Source organism: Triticum dicoccoides, chromosome 4B (genome assembly GCF_002162155.2).
Source record: "Triticum dicoccoides isolate Atlit2015 ecotype Zavitan chromosome 4B, WEW_v2.0, whole genome shotgun sequence".
Lineage (NCBI taxonomy): Eukaryota > Viridiplantae > Streptophyta > Magnoliopsida > Poales > Poaceae > Triticum > Triticum dicoccoides.
The window spans coordinates 640,868,837-640,884,188 of record NC_041387.1 but is presented as its reverse complement, the minus strand read 5'-3'; the positions used below and the strand labels follow the sequence as shown (position 1 = coordinate 640,884,188).

Below are 15,352 nucleotides of genomic sequence, written 5' to 3'. Positions count from 1 at the left end.
CGTGGATTTCGAAGCCAACCCCTCTCTTAAGGTAATCTCCTCCGATCCCCTCGTTTTCATCCATAGGAGTTGTCACATTTGCTCAAATCTTGCTAGTTTGGGGGAAACCCTAGTTTTTGATAGGATTTGGAAATTTGTGTTTCTTTGCTAATTTGGTATGGTTAGGCTTTCATAGTATGGTAGGGTTAGGGTTATGTGTGTTTGATGTTGGTGTTAGGGTTATGTTGGTGTTAGGGTTGTGGTTATTGTTAAGTGGGGGTTAGGGTTGACCAATAATTCTCGGTTTTGTAGGCATGGCTTCATCCGGTTCCATGACGAGGCCACCGTGTGGTAACCAAGAAGACATGCCGAACAAGTGGGAGGACGCATCTTTGGACAAGGTGAAGGAGAAAGATGTCAACATCCCGCCATGTTGGTGTGGAGATGTTTGCAAGGTGAAGGTGTCCACCGACCGAAAGAAAGCATGGACGGAAGGGCGGAGATATTTTGTATGCCCGAACTATGCTTATGATCGTGCACTTCCAACTAACGCCTATGACCAACCACCGGTAAGCTCGAGAAGTAAAATGTTACTCTCAAATGTGTGTCAACACTAACAACAAATTTTTATGCAGTCACCGCCTCCTCTATGCAAGTACTTCACGTGGATAGATCTTGAAGTGCCAGAAGATGTGAAAAAGGACCAATACGCAGATTGTCTTAGGCGGCAACGGCGGTTCGAAGAATCGTTTCGAAGAGGCTTGGAGGAAGAGCGTCGTCAGAAGGAGAGGATGGAGCGGAAGAAACGAGAGGAGGATAGGGCACGCCAAGCGAAACTTGCTCGTGAGGAGGAGAGGGCAAGAAAGCTTGCAAAGGCTCGCGAGGCGCAAGAGGAGGACTCGGCACGTGACAAGAAGGGGAGATGGCCTCGATCTACTCAGTAGGGACTTCGCTTCGGTGCACACGTCGTCAACTATCTTCTAATGAATGTGTCGTGAAGTTGTGAGGGCATGTGAGATGTTGGTGAACTATCTTCTAGGGCAAGCTGCCATTTGTCATTTCTAATGAATGTGTCGTGAACCATGTCGTAGTAATGTTTGAATTGTCTTAAGTTATGAACTCGTCGGCATAAAATTTGTGTTTGTTCAAATTGTTGTGATGCTGCAGTCATTGTAAGTATTATGGATGTGATGCAAGCCAACTGTGGCTCTTTGGATAGCCATGGAAGTAGTGCAGCGCCTAAGGGCAGGGCGCTGCACTGTACAGTGCAGCGCCTAACTGTTGGGCACCAGACAGTACAGTGCAGCGCCTAACTGTTGGGCGCTGCAGTGCTACTATAAGCAAAACTGCAGAAACAGATGCCATTTTGGCCTCCTGCAGCAGCACTCACATAACTAGAACATCAATAAAAGTACTGTAAACTGCACATACTAAACAAAGAGAACTAATAACCTAATTAAACATAACCTCACAAGTTCATCAACCTAATTAAACATAACCTCACAAGTTCATCAACCTAATTAAACGGCTACAAGTAACATGAACAAGCACTAATGCCTTCCGCGCGTGTTCCTGGTGCCACGCTTGCAGGCAATCTTCTTCCTCCTAGAAGCACGAGCCTCCTCTTCGTGCACTTCCTCCTCCGCCTCCGCCTCTGCCTCCGCCTCCTCCTCCGCCTCATCATCCAAGCTAGCCATCCGCGAGGTCCCTACGACCACCTTTGGGTTGCCTCTGTTGTCATAGTCGTTGGGCGTGTACCGGCGTCTGGGCTGCCTAGGCTTGAACACATATGCGGACCGAGCTTGAGCGTCCGCCAAAGTCATGTCATCATCAAGCTCATGGCCCTATCACACAACGAAACAATATGGTGAAGGCCGGTGTCGTAATCAAGTGAGAATCACATCTAAAGGATTAGTCATACCTCTTGGGTGATCCCACCCTCATCATCCATATAAGCATATGAGGAACTAACATCGTACCCCTCATGGTGAGATGCGGGGTCTGATGGTGTACCAGACCTAGAGGCAGATGGTTCATCATATTCAGGATCACGGCAACCGAGAAGGTTCGATAACTGCCTTAATTTCTTGGCCTGACGCTGTAACATGAACAAGTGTGTAAGATATCAAACTTCGCAACATAGACTGGCTCTCATAGTGAATGCGATATGTACCTTGAGGAATGCTCGTAGTGAACCATCATCATTGCCAGTTCCAACCGGTGTCTTCTCTAGAATAGACTGGCTCTCATCAGCTGCTTTCTTGATCTCGGTGCGCTGCGGATGAGAAAGAATGAATGCATTAGCCATTCAAACATGTGTAATACGGTCAACGGGAAAGTAAAGATGGGAACACTTTACCACATAGTTAATCACCGGAACAGCAGGGACTCCTTGCCCTTGCCTGACATCTCTGTTGTACTTCCCCTTTACTAGATCCTCAAAGTTTACGGGTTCTTCAAGAATATCCTCATTATATGCCGGCGGGCATATCTCAACTCGAGTAGTTCCAATAAACCATCGTACGTAGTTATCAAAAGCAAGTGGGTTGTGCTCACGAAGCGGGGCGCGTGCAGTGCTACGAGCTTGCTCCACACAAAGCTGGAAGCGGGTAGCATACGCAGAATGATGCTTGTCCCAGTCCTTTATCTTCCGCTGCCTTCTCCTGTCCAACCTGCGTGGTATAAAACCAAACATTAGCACAATCAAAAGGAGTCCCGATGATTAGACAATACGCAGACATGCTCTCTTACCTATGAAGTGCTTTGTCCGTGTCCACCCAATCCGGCGGGTGAGGCTGGAAAAGACCAAACTGACTATACACGCGATGCGGCAAATGAAACTCAACCGCCCAGTTGCATATCAGTGGGCACTGCATAAGGTAGAGATCCTTATCCCGCAAGCACATCGGGTTGAGGCGGAACTCCGCGGTGTACCCCAAGCTCTCACCCGCGCCATATGGCTGCCATTCCACCTATGAAACAGGGCAACAATGCAAATTTAATGACTATTTTTCAAGCAAGCATGAGAAAGGACTGAAGTAATGACCTCCTTACCTGCTCAGGCGTAATCGTGTCCAACTCGGCAATGTACTTTTGGTACATGAGATTGACATCGTTCGTCATCTCGGAAACGATATCCCACTTGTAAGCCCACGTGGGGCGCCGTAATTCGTCATGTTCATCTGCATACCAAGGATCAAACCTGACGCTCTTCGGGCGTCCAACAGGCAGATGCTCCCAGCTCCATACAGAAAGTAGAAGCAGATTACCACCAATGCCTGCACTAGGTGTGATCCTGCAACACGCATCGTCCAGTTACATATGAAAGAAAAACAATGTTAACTTGACAGCAAGCTTGCATTGCTAATGAAGAAATGAGTTGATCACAAAACAGACCAACTACCTGTCGGTACAAGTAGGCAAGAGTCGCTGAACCCCAGCTCCATTTGCTATCGAAGACGGTCAACGCCTTCAGCCACATCCATGGAGCGTTCTTGCCAGTGGAGTCAGGAAACAAAGTCCTCGACACAACGTACCACATATACACACGAGCATGTGTCTAGATCACATCATTAGTGGCATCCAGAGGGCACGTCGCAAAGTTATTTTGAATCCACGTGAAAGCAGCTCCGGCTGCTTTCCTTTCCCTCTTCTTCTTCTCTTCTCCCTCCTCTACATCATCCTCAGCCTCGGTAGGAGCCATACTGATAAGAGAAATCATCTGCTCGCGCCACCCATCAGAATCGGTGCTCATACAGAGAGGCCTCCCGTCGATAGCAAGACCGGTGATCAACGAGACATCCTCGAGCGTCACGGTCATCTCCCCGGTCCGAAGATGGAAACTGTGGGTCTCCGGCCTCCACCGATCAACAAGAGCGGACACCAGTGGAGCGTTCAGATTCGGCGTGGACCGGCTGACCAACAGAATCCACGGGAGTAGTCCTGCCTGCTTGATGTACGGTGTGTACTGCTCATCGTAAGGCATGGCAGGACCAGAGACCCCGTGATACCGAATATTCAGAGGTTCAAGCTTCTGCAAAAAACAAGTAATGACAAATATTAGGGCATGTAAATTTCAACTAAAGGCAAATTTGCAAAATATTTAGATTACTCATTATTACCTTATCCTTCTCGCGCATCATGTAGGCCCGGTGTTGCACGTCGTAGACATCGTCCAGAAGCCAAACCATCCTTACAATTTCAAACAATAAACATATAAGAGTTCATCTCAAATATCGGTAAACACTCAACATTTCATATGTGTTCATCTAAACATCTCATATGTATTCATCTACAAGAATCTCAACATCTCCTTCTCACACAATGAATAAATGATTGTAAATTCTCATATATATCTCGTATGACATATGTGTTCAAATAAACTCAACATCTCATATTTTAAATAAACTCAACATCTCACATATAGCTACAAAACTCAACATCTCATAATTATCTACAAAACTAGGCATCTCATATATATCTAAAAAAAACTATCTAGGTTTCACTAACAAGAATCATATACTACCGGATATGACTACACATCCTCCGTCACAACACACAATCTTCGACAAACAAAGATCCAAACCAAGCAAATCTAAGGTTCCACCTAATCTTGGGCAAATCCCTAAAATTGCAACGATTTTACGGAGGAAAAGAAAGGGAACGGAGGAGTTTACATACTAGGAGGGATTGGAGATCGAATCCAGGACTCAAAACTTCAGATCTGAGAGGGGGTGTGGGGGGGATCCGAAGGGGGCGCCGCCGCCGCTCTGTGTACAGAGAGCAACTTCTCTGAGGTGGAAGAACTACCTGGGAGGGGCTGGCCCGATGTAGCCTAAGTCAACGTGCAGCGCCTAAAGCACGGGCGCTGAACTATACACCGTGCGGCGCCTAAGCCTTAGGCGCTGCAGTGCTGTCTGTGGGGCCGCAACTGGACCAGGGTTGCCACGAGGGCAGGAGGTGCGACGCCTAGGGCAGAGGCGCTGCATAGTAGTGTGCGGCACCCAGCTGTCCGGCGCCACACGAAAGGGTCAGCAGAGCGATTTTTTTTAAAGTAGGTCAGTTTGTGATTTGATTTCGGCCTCAGGTCAAATATGTGATTTCTGCCGCTAGATTCCTAAGAGCATGGCATGGACAGTTCAAGGGCCGTGGGAAGGATGCCACTATCATTCTTGAGGCCGTTGCAGATCAAGAAATATGGTTTTGACATTCATATTTTGGGATGCCTGAATCTTGCAATGACATCAATGTGCTCGACCGTTCACCTATTTTTGCCAAGTTAGCAAATGGAGAAGCACCACAGTTGACCTTTGAAGCAAATGGCCGCACATATAACTATGGGTACTTTCTTGCGGATGGCATCCACCCAAGGTGGAGTACTTTTGTCAAGCCAACTGCAAAACCCTAAGGTAAGAAAGAACTCATCTTTCACAATGCACAAGCGGCAGCTAGGAAAGATGTTGAGAGGGCTTTTGCAATCCCAATTTGCTATTGTGCGAGGACCATATAGATTCTGGGATAAAAAAACCTTTTGGTATATCATGACTACTTGCGTGATCATGCATAATATGATCATTGAGAATGAGCGTGGGCAGGGTTTAGATTACACCTTCTATCAGTTGATGGGCATACAGTTATGCCGATAAGAAGAGAGGAGCGAATCAAATGCTTCATGAAGGTGTACAATAAAATTAGAGACTCCGATGCGCACGATCAACTTCAGAAGGATTTGTTGGATGAGTATTTGAAACATCATGGCGAAAGAGGCGCCTAGTTTCATTTATTTGTTTGATGTATTGTGCAAAGCAATGTTGTATGTGTGTTGCATTTGATCTTGTGGATTTGATGAGCTATGTAATAATTTGATATTATGGACATGTGCAATTTTTAAATTGATTATCGGATGTTTTATTTCAATTTGTGCGGCTGAAACAGTGGTTGTACAACAGCTACAACGGGCCGACGGCCGGTTTTGCATCTTCTATTGAGTTGCTCTTTTACATCTTCGTTTTGCATCTTCTGTTGGAGTTGACTTTTTTAGATGCAAAAGGCAGATGCTCTTAGCGAAACTGCATAGATATTTGGTTGACTTTTGAAACCTGGGCTTAGTCCAGATGCTTTGTATGGTTGGTGTGGTTTCGTTTCTATGAAATGGAGCTCCCCTTTGATCGAAAAAACCCCAGCTGCATGCTATGCTAACCCGGCCGGGGCCGGCCTTTCTTCTGAGAGCATCTCCAATAGACACGCTATATAAGCGTCACGCTAAAAAATTAGTGGTTTTTGCGCGCGCTACCGCTTCGGTCGTTCCAGCGAAGGCACAAAAACCGTGTGCGCAGTTCAGCGCGGCCGAAACGCCATCGCGCACCGTTTATTTGCTGCACCCGCCCCTGTGCGCTGGACACTCGAGCACACGCTCGCAACTTCCACGTACCCCATCCAGCCGCTGGTGCCGCCGCCGCCCGCGCCACCCCATTTCTTTCGGCGACCGTTTCGGCGCTTCCCCGACCTATCCCCGTGCCGCCGCTGCTTCCTCTGTCTCCCTCTAGTCACCGTTGCCCCTCGTGTGCGGCAGTCCTCCGACGAACAGCGCCCGGCCGCCCACTGTCGCTCGGCGTTCGCAGGGTGTTCGACAAAACGCTTGCAAGGTATGTATTGCTTGAACTTCACATTTTTTACATCAATTTGGTGCATGTTGTTTATAGTTTTTATAGCCTAGTTTAAATTGAACATTGTAAATGAGTTCATCATATGATTCTTCCGAAGAAGAATTTGATATGGAAGAGGACGAGGATCTTGCAATGCAAGCTTGTGTGATCATGTACAACATGATCATCGAGAATGAGCGTGGTCAAGATGTAGACTACTCTTACTATGAGCTCTTGGGACATCACGTGCGAGTGCGGCGGAGGGCTGCCAGGGTGGCCCGTTTTGTTGCCTCTTATCATGCCATTCGACGTGCCGAAACGCATGATGATCTTCAGAAGGATCTCATCAAGGAGTGGTGGGCATGGAATGGCCGACAAAGAGCATCATGATTTATGCATTTGATGTTGTATTGTTGAACTATTTGTTGTATTTAAAGATAAACTATTTGTTTGAGTTGTAATAACGAAATCGAACTATTTATTGTTGATTTATTTTGTTTGTGTTTGATCTTTTTCGTTGTGTTTGGAGTGCATATGTTGCTTGTGCGAGAGCTCGCACACCGTTTATTTGCAGCACCTGCTGGAGCTACTTGCACACCCTAAACTTTTAGCGGCCGCTGGAGCTAGCGTTCCGCGCCACGCAAGGCGATCGACGCGCTGCAAATGCTTTTTTAGCGCACCGCGCGTTGATCGGCTGTTGGAGACGCTCTCAGCGGCGCACACAAACACAACCGGCACCCACACCGCCTCTGCTTCATCCGCCGCTGCCGACGACGGCGGCATGCGCGCGGCCCATGTGGTTCGGATCGCACTGCATCTTTGTCAGCACAGCACTCACTTCCACTTGGGCAGCATGGAAGTGAGTGCTGTGCTGACAAAGCTCCTCCCATCATGGCCGTACGTCCATCCTGGCGGTGGCGGCGCGCTGCCGGCCTTCCTTGTCCCCTCGCCGCTTCCACCTCTGGCGGGCTCGCAACAGCCTGATGCGCAGGTTGTGTCTGTCTCCCGCTTGCTGCGCTGCGCCCCCCAGCGGCCACGACGTGGCTGGGTTCAACCACGTTGCGCCTGCTCCTCTCGTGCCGCCATCCCGCTCTCAACGACGCTCACGAGATGAACACATTGACCGGGACGGGACGGGACGGGACGTGCGTCGTAGAGATAGATGTGCACGGCGGAGGCATGGATCAGCGCACGGAGGTCATCTGCCGAGAGTTCCCTCCCCTCCTCACGTAGTCGTGACTTCCGGAGCGCGTCTGCGAAGCTGGACTGGAGGCCATGCATGGCATGCCTCTATCGTCCGCTTTGCGCCGGGCCCGGGAGCCAGCCTCGGCACTGTTGTAGCCTGACTGGCGGCGTGCTCCCGACGGCGGCCATCGCGTGCGCGTGCAGCAGCTGGCCCGTCGTCGTCGTCATCGTGTCGGCAGCTAGCTTGCCTTGTTAAGGCGAAGGCGCAGCAGGCGAGGGGGCACTGCCGCGGCGACCCAATCCGGCCACCTGCCGCCCAACTCAGCAGCCGCAGCCGCCTGCCTTCCGGCTTCTCCCCCTGCGTCCTCCTCCTGGGCGGCAGTCGTCGGCAGGTTCACCTCCGCTCTCATGGCCTAAACCTGCTCGCCATGGCTCACCTGCGTCGTCGTGGCTGCTCGATCGGGACCGCAGGCTGAAACTGATGGTTTGGTTGCCCTGCCCCGCGAAACAGAACAACCTTCCTCTTGTTCAGTTTCGTCAGGTTTGGAAGCAGAGCAGCCTCCTTCATTGTCAACAAGATGCAACGTTTAGGGCATATAGCTTTTGCAGAGAAAAGGCTTAGCACCCAAAACTAAACATGTAGTTTGGATGTCTTCGGTAGATTGTTTCATTCATGTTAGATATTCTCAAGAGTCAAGTCAACTCATCCATATGATAGGGATTATATTGCATCTTCTCCTCCTCCTCTTTAAACTAAACATGAATTAAGATAAGTATATCATACTTCTTAAACATCATCTTCTGAATTTTTCATTTTGACAAGCTGTTTCAGACATGTTCCTTTCCTATCTCTTCACCTAGCACTGCACCACTTCAAGTCACAGCTGTCTAGACCCTCTCCGACTGTTGTTTATATCACTTGTCAAATAAATATACTAAAAGAAATCATATGCACGAAAATATCAAGGCTTCCCTATAGTAAATACTTCCACACACCTAAAGTTCTCTCTGCCATATGATGTGGCTCTCTCTGATAGATAATCACAGGTGCAGATAATAAGAAAGATTCTACTTCATTTCATATTAAAACGACGAGTTTTGATACTTTACCTATATATTGATGTGAAAAATTAGCTGGATGGCATCAGTAACATGGCCATTCCTCTGCAAAGCACTAGGTACAGTCATCAAGCAGCTCAACGCCTACTGGCAAACATCACTTGGGAGCAGCCTCATGTTAATACCGATTGCGATCCATCAAATTACCAGAGAGTAACAAAGAAAAAGAAATGCCCAGTTCCTGAATGCAGAGGAGCACTGACATTTTCCAACACAATCATGTGCAAAGATTGCAGCAAAGAGCACCGCCTCTATTGTTTAGGACCTCTTTCACAAGGAACAAATCAAATAAGCAAGGAAGATTTGAAAACTCAACTTTAAACAACTCATGGGCTAACAAAGCAGGTCTACCTGAATTCAGAGCTCAAGGAACATGGGAATGCGGCAATTATAAGGTGTTCCAAACAAATGTAGATGCATATAAAGGGGGTTGTCTGTCTTGCCAAACCCTTAAGTTGACTATCTTGGTCATAACAAGATGAACAATGAGCAATGGCATCTCAAGCACTGACTACATGCGGCAACATCATGACATAATCACACACACCCATTTAAAAGCAGCAAATGAACCACTCAAACAAGATCATCAAACTCAATCTCGCCCATCAGTAGCCTCACAAGATCTTCCCTGAGTTGGCTCACCTTCTCCGGGTCCACTTCCATGAACAACCTGTCCTCCGAACCGCCCACCGAACTGTCAACTACACCTTCCGACCACCAACGCATGATGGCCCGTGCAATCGCCATCACATACACTCTGCAGTCCCAACCATTCTTCTGTTGTGGGGTCGGCGCTTGAACAACGTCTTCTTCTGTCCCAGGGTATAGGCGTCGAAGAGATGCGGCAAGGCGGTTTGCTGCCTCGATGTTTCTACCACCAGAGCTGTCATGATGCACAAACCTGGGTGGTTGTTGAGTTCCATCAAAAACAAGTAGGCACCAGTGGGTTCCACCTATAGCTTCGTGGTTCTCATTATCTGACCGCAAACAACGCAATATCAAGTGAGGTCAAACCAATCCCTTCATGCGAGAGGAAGGGGCAGTGCGCAATAAACTGAGTAGTCGCAACATCAACAAACTGTATTGACGCATCTCCTTCGACCAAGTTTGACAAATGACAGAAGAATCTATTGATGTTTGTGTCGTCCATGTACAACCTATCATTTTCGAACATCATCTGAAAATAAACTTGCTCATTGTGAAAGCGAACGAGCCAATATAGCCTGGGCACAATCAGGAAGACAATGTAACGATCATCATATGTCAGTCAATGTTGTTGCTGGAGGTCAAATAAATAGTTTTTATACCAAAATTTTGTACTTATTTTTTATCATACAACAGTATTAATAAGCATTATAAAGTTTATTATTTAGTTGGTATATTTAACCACATAGTTTAGTCGACATAGTTAACCAATGTTGTTTGTTATCGGTTGTAACATATATCACTAATCACTTTGTTTATACTAAATTTAATTTAAGTGATGTAACAAAAATTATATTTGAATGATTTTTGTGAAAATTCCACAAATTATATAGTGCACATATGTGTATTTCTATGTATGCCCATATGTTAATGTATAATTTAGTTTTATAAAATATCATGCTAGAGGTTTCTAAAGAATAATATCCAACTAATATCTTAACGGTGATGTTACCCAGTTGTTCGTTGGGAGAGGGGTGGCAAGCAAACAATATTTCATAGCTGTTTTCGCTGTGAAGAAAAATCAAACGACGACAGTTTTTAAACGAAAAATGTCTTCTCTGAAGAGACTGCCACCTCCACAAAACTAAAAATGCCACCTAAAGCGTTCGCATGTGCCACCTCCCTGGCGAACGTTCGTCAATTATGAGCGTCCTATCTTAAAGTGGTTTTTAGTGTATTACTAGATGTGCACGTTTATAGAACCTTCGTGTAATTTGTATCATTTGCAAATGTGTCGCATGCTAGATTCTATAGCAAGTTCAACATATGCATGGTACTGAGATATCACTGATCCTCCATGAACGTAATCATATAACCAATTTAGTTATGATTACATACCGTTTGTTTATTTGGTACACTCATCTAGATGTTTGGTTTCATCTGGTATCTATTGTATACAAGAGCTCTTGCGTGTTTCTAAAATAAAAAATGTTCTATATGAGTTAAACATAAAAACCTAATTTGCATAGTTTCAGCATAACTTGCAGGACGTTCATCAGAAGGAGAGAGAGAGAGAGCTAGAAAGCTAACTAACTTCTTTTATAAATTTTAGGCTCAACAATAAAGTAGGTTATCTAGATATGCAACTAGGTGGACAACCTATATGACAAGCACAACGAACCACGAGTGCAAGCTAAAGAGTAAACACAATATAACGAGCTTGCGCAAAAGAAAATGATACAACCTGTGCTAAATGTTAGCCTGCAAAAAGAATTCTTGATCATGTTCTTCAGTTTGGCAGCCCAGCTAGGCTCCTCCCTAGGGGAAACTCAAAGTCACTATCACTAGGTTCAACAAACACCTCCTGCTCATCCTTAGTAATATGGGGCTCAGAGTTGTTGTTCTTCTTCTCCAGCTTCTTGGCCTCATCGACCACAAGTCTCTCAGGAGAGGTCAAAGGCACATTGGGCCTACGCAGAACCCACTTTGCATTCAGAAATGCCATGATATAAGGTGCATTTCCTGTTCATCACCAAATAGAACATCTCATTCCATAAAAATGTGGGACATCAAGTGGCACACCTTTTCCCTTCCTCTTGTGAGTGTCAAGCATGATATCAACAAGATAGCCATGAATCTGGTCCCGGATGCCCACCTTGGAATGAGAATGGAGCAGTAGATGCGGTGCAGGGTATCATAGAGTGGCTTCAAATCCTTTGAGTCAGCCATCACACCTCTCCCGTGAATATATAGCTCACCAGAATATTATTGTCACTTGCCTGAACCATGTCATGCGGATGGAAACCCATAGGATCCTTAATATATCCTTCACACTCATTTACTTGTTGACTTAGGGGATGCGACCCATGTAGGAAACAAGAATATCTTCTCTTTCGAACTATCGTGGTTCGAGAGGGAGGGTTTCATTGACCTTTAAGCCCAGGAATGGGTTAAGGAGATCAGAGGCCAGTCGGACATAGAAAGATGGCAACATAAGATTAGACATTTGTGTCAGTTCTTGAGTGGCTGGAAAAAAAATGAAAGTGGTATATATAAAGTGGAAGAGGAAAGGCTTCTACAACTTATTAATGAGTTGGATCTAAAGGTGAATCCAGCTTGCTAGATGTGAGTGTTCAAACTACTAAGATAGAAGCCGAGGAGAAATTACGAAACCTACTTCAAGAAGAAGAGATGAAATGGGCACTTAGAGCTAAAGTGCGGCAGGGTGATAATAACACAAAAATTCTCCATATGATTGCGAATGGAAAACACAAAAAGAAGAAAACTGTTTAGTTAGAATAGGATAATGGTACAATTAGGCCATGATAACCTAAAATTGTATATCTCTAACTTCTATAAAAAACCCTTTTTGGAGCACCAGAGGAGAATTTTGTGTCGCTCAATGATCACTTGGTTGGGAATCTACCTCAACTTGGGACTGGCAAGAATGAGATTTTGTCCGCGCCCTTCACAGAGAAAGAGGTATTTGAGGCGATAACATAGATGAAAAATAATAGAGCACTAGGACTGGATGGCTTTCCAACAGAGTTGTATAAGAGATGCTAGAGTATCATAAAGGGAGACCTTATGCCCATGTTCCATGATCTGTTCAATGGCCAACTACAGTTATTCCACCTAAACTTTGGAATGATAACATTGTTGCCAAAGAAGGAGGAGGCAGTTTGTATTGAGCAGTTTGTATTGATCTGCTTAATGTGAGCTTCAATTTTTTTTAGAAAAGTTGGTACAAATTGGGTGACGCGGATTGCCCATAGTGTGGTACAACCGACTCAGACGGCTTTAATGCCAGGACGATACATACTAGAGGGGGTTATCTTCAAGAGAAACATAATTTTCATGTTTGGAAGATTAAAGTACCATTAAAAATCAAAATTTTCATGTGGTTTCTACACAAGGAAGTGATTCTCACTAAGGATAAATGGTCAAAGCGTAGATGAGAGGGTAGTAAATGATGTTGCTTCTATGATCAGAACGAAATTATAGAACACCTCTTTCTCAAATGCCCACGACACAGAAAAGCAGATATCTATGATATATAATTATCCTCACTATATTATGCAGGTTGAAGATCGTCGAATGCAGAAAAGCATATATCTATGACATTGGGTTCATTAACCCAATATCATACATGAATGGACGTCAAACACAATGTCACAGAGGACAACTTGATACAAACGTTGATTAAAAATCAAAACAATGATAAAATACTCTTTCCTTACAACTTCAAGTGAGTTTTACTATCTTGTGCATATTCGGTTTCCCTTACTCTAGGTTAATTATAGTAATGTAATTGAGGAGTTATGCATGCGTGCGCAGATTCCACTATATTCTGCTAGAGATTAAGTTTGAACAAGGAATAGTAACTGTCTTAGACTCGAGACGAAAAGATCCCCAGGAGTATGCGGACATGCATGACTGATATGCTCCAGAAGTAAGTTCAATCGATCATTATCGCACCATATCGGCAAATTTGTTCATTTCCTGATATCAAGTAATAATTCTCTTTGTCTGGGAGGGTTTGGAAAGAGTTCACCGCCATTGTTCCGGCATTGCCGATGGAGCTGCGATTTACACACCCGAAAGTAAGTACTACCAGCTAGTTTCGCGCATCTCCCATTGATTCTAGCTAGTTTCATCAAAAAACCATTAAGCATGCTTGATTATCAGTTTGATTGAACTCTATTTCTCGTAAAGTGCTTGTGGCAGGAAGCCGGGAATGATTTTTGTGGATACTACGTTTGCGAGTTCATCTACAACTCGACGACCTCTAAGCGGGGCTACTCTGAAAAACAATATGATGTACGTAAACAAAAGAATTCATAATTTTATTTTATTTCCATCATTTGTGTTGAATTTCATTCATATATATGTATCGACCCACTTCTTTAAATTAGATGTGACAGATGCGGGATCAACTCCTACCACATGATCGCATACGAGCTATTCAAGAGGAATTACCCGGATTCTTTCTTGACCACGTCATAAATAAAGCCGGAGAATACCATGTGGAAATTGATACAGACCTTAGATGTTAGGGTTTGTAAGAGATCTTATATTGTATATTGTAGCTAGTAGCGTCGGATAGATATACGAAAACTTATTGTTCGACCAATCTCGCGGAGAAAGAGAGGTCACTTCTCTCTATATATGTTCATGACGATCTTGTGTACTTAATGGTTTCTTCATTTGCTTACTAGCTAGCGTGTCGAGTTCTCTCTATATGTATAGTAGGTAGCGTCGACCAAGCACGAAGATAAAAAGAGGTCACTTCTCTCTATTAGCTACCTAACATAATATGACCAAACCCCTAAATTAACCCTCGAAAACCCCTAACTCCTCCCTCTTTCAAAAAAAACCACAGCTCCTGCCAGCTGCTGGCGTGTGGAGGCCTTTTGGTCCCGATTGGTACCCGCAGCGGCCACGTGGAGCCTCATTTGTCCCGGTTCGTAAGTGAACCGGGACTAAAAGTTGTGGACTTTAGTCCTGCGGTCCTGAAGCAGGGCTAAAGGGCCTCTGGAACCGGCCCAAATGAGCCGTTTTCTACTGGTGATAGAAGTTGGGAAGAGTACTTGATGACAGAGTGTTGCTACACGCACGAAACTTTGCATATGATTTTTTTATGATTCTATAGATCCAACCATGTGACACAGTGTAGCACATCCATTATATTAAGCATCATATCAAAATCAAGAATGACGTATATGTTGTTGATGATTTAGGGGAGCGAGTACTTTGTCGAAGATGCCCTTATTGATCAATTGCGATATTACGCTGGTGTCTCTTCTACCTAATGAGCTAGGTTACTTGTATGTTGACATGCCCTCCTTCGAGGGACTTCATTTGAACTTTATAAAGATAGACATAGGCTGATAGTTTGGTTGTCATCTTCAAGGGATACAATACAATCAGATGCTCCCATATATTAGGGGAGTGTATCTCTCATAACCACAGGATCTTTGAAATAGTGGTCACATCCCCTTAGGGCATCTCCATCCGTTGGCGTCCCCCCAGACCGTTTTTCGACGGTAAATAGCGCCGCCTGGGGGGGGGGGGGGTGCCAATGCTAATTTCGACATGGGGGAGCGCCGGTTTCTAGTCGTGGAGGGCAGACGGGTGGTGGCGGTAGAGGGCGAATCTGGAGCTGGCTCCCGACAGAGCCGACCCACGTGACCTTTTCCTTGCGCCGGAGCCCCCAAACGCCCCCCCGGTGCGTCGGGTTCGGCCTGGGTACGCCAGATGAATTTTTTGCCCAATTCGAC

At 45.4% G+C, this 15,352-nt stretch overlaps 1 pseudogene; it reads right to left on the bottom strand.

Annotated features, from left to right (window-relative positions):
- Positions 1-9,461: 9,461 nt before the first annotated feature.
- LOC119294372 lies at positions 9,462-10,077 on the bottom strand (annotated as a pseudogene).
- Positions 10,078-15,352: the final 5,275 nt, after the last annotated feature.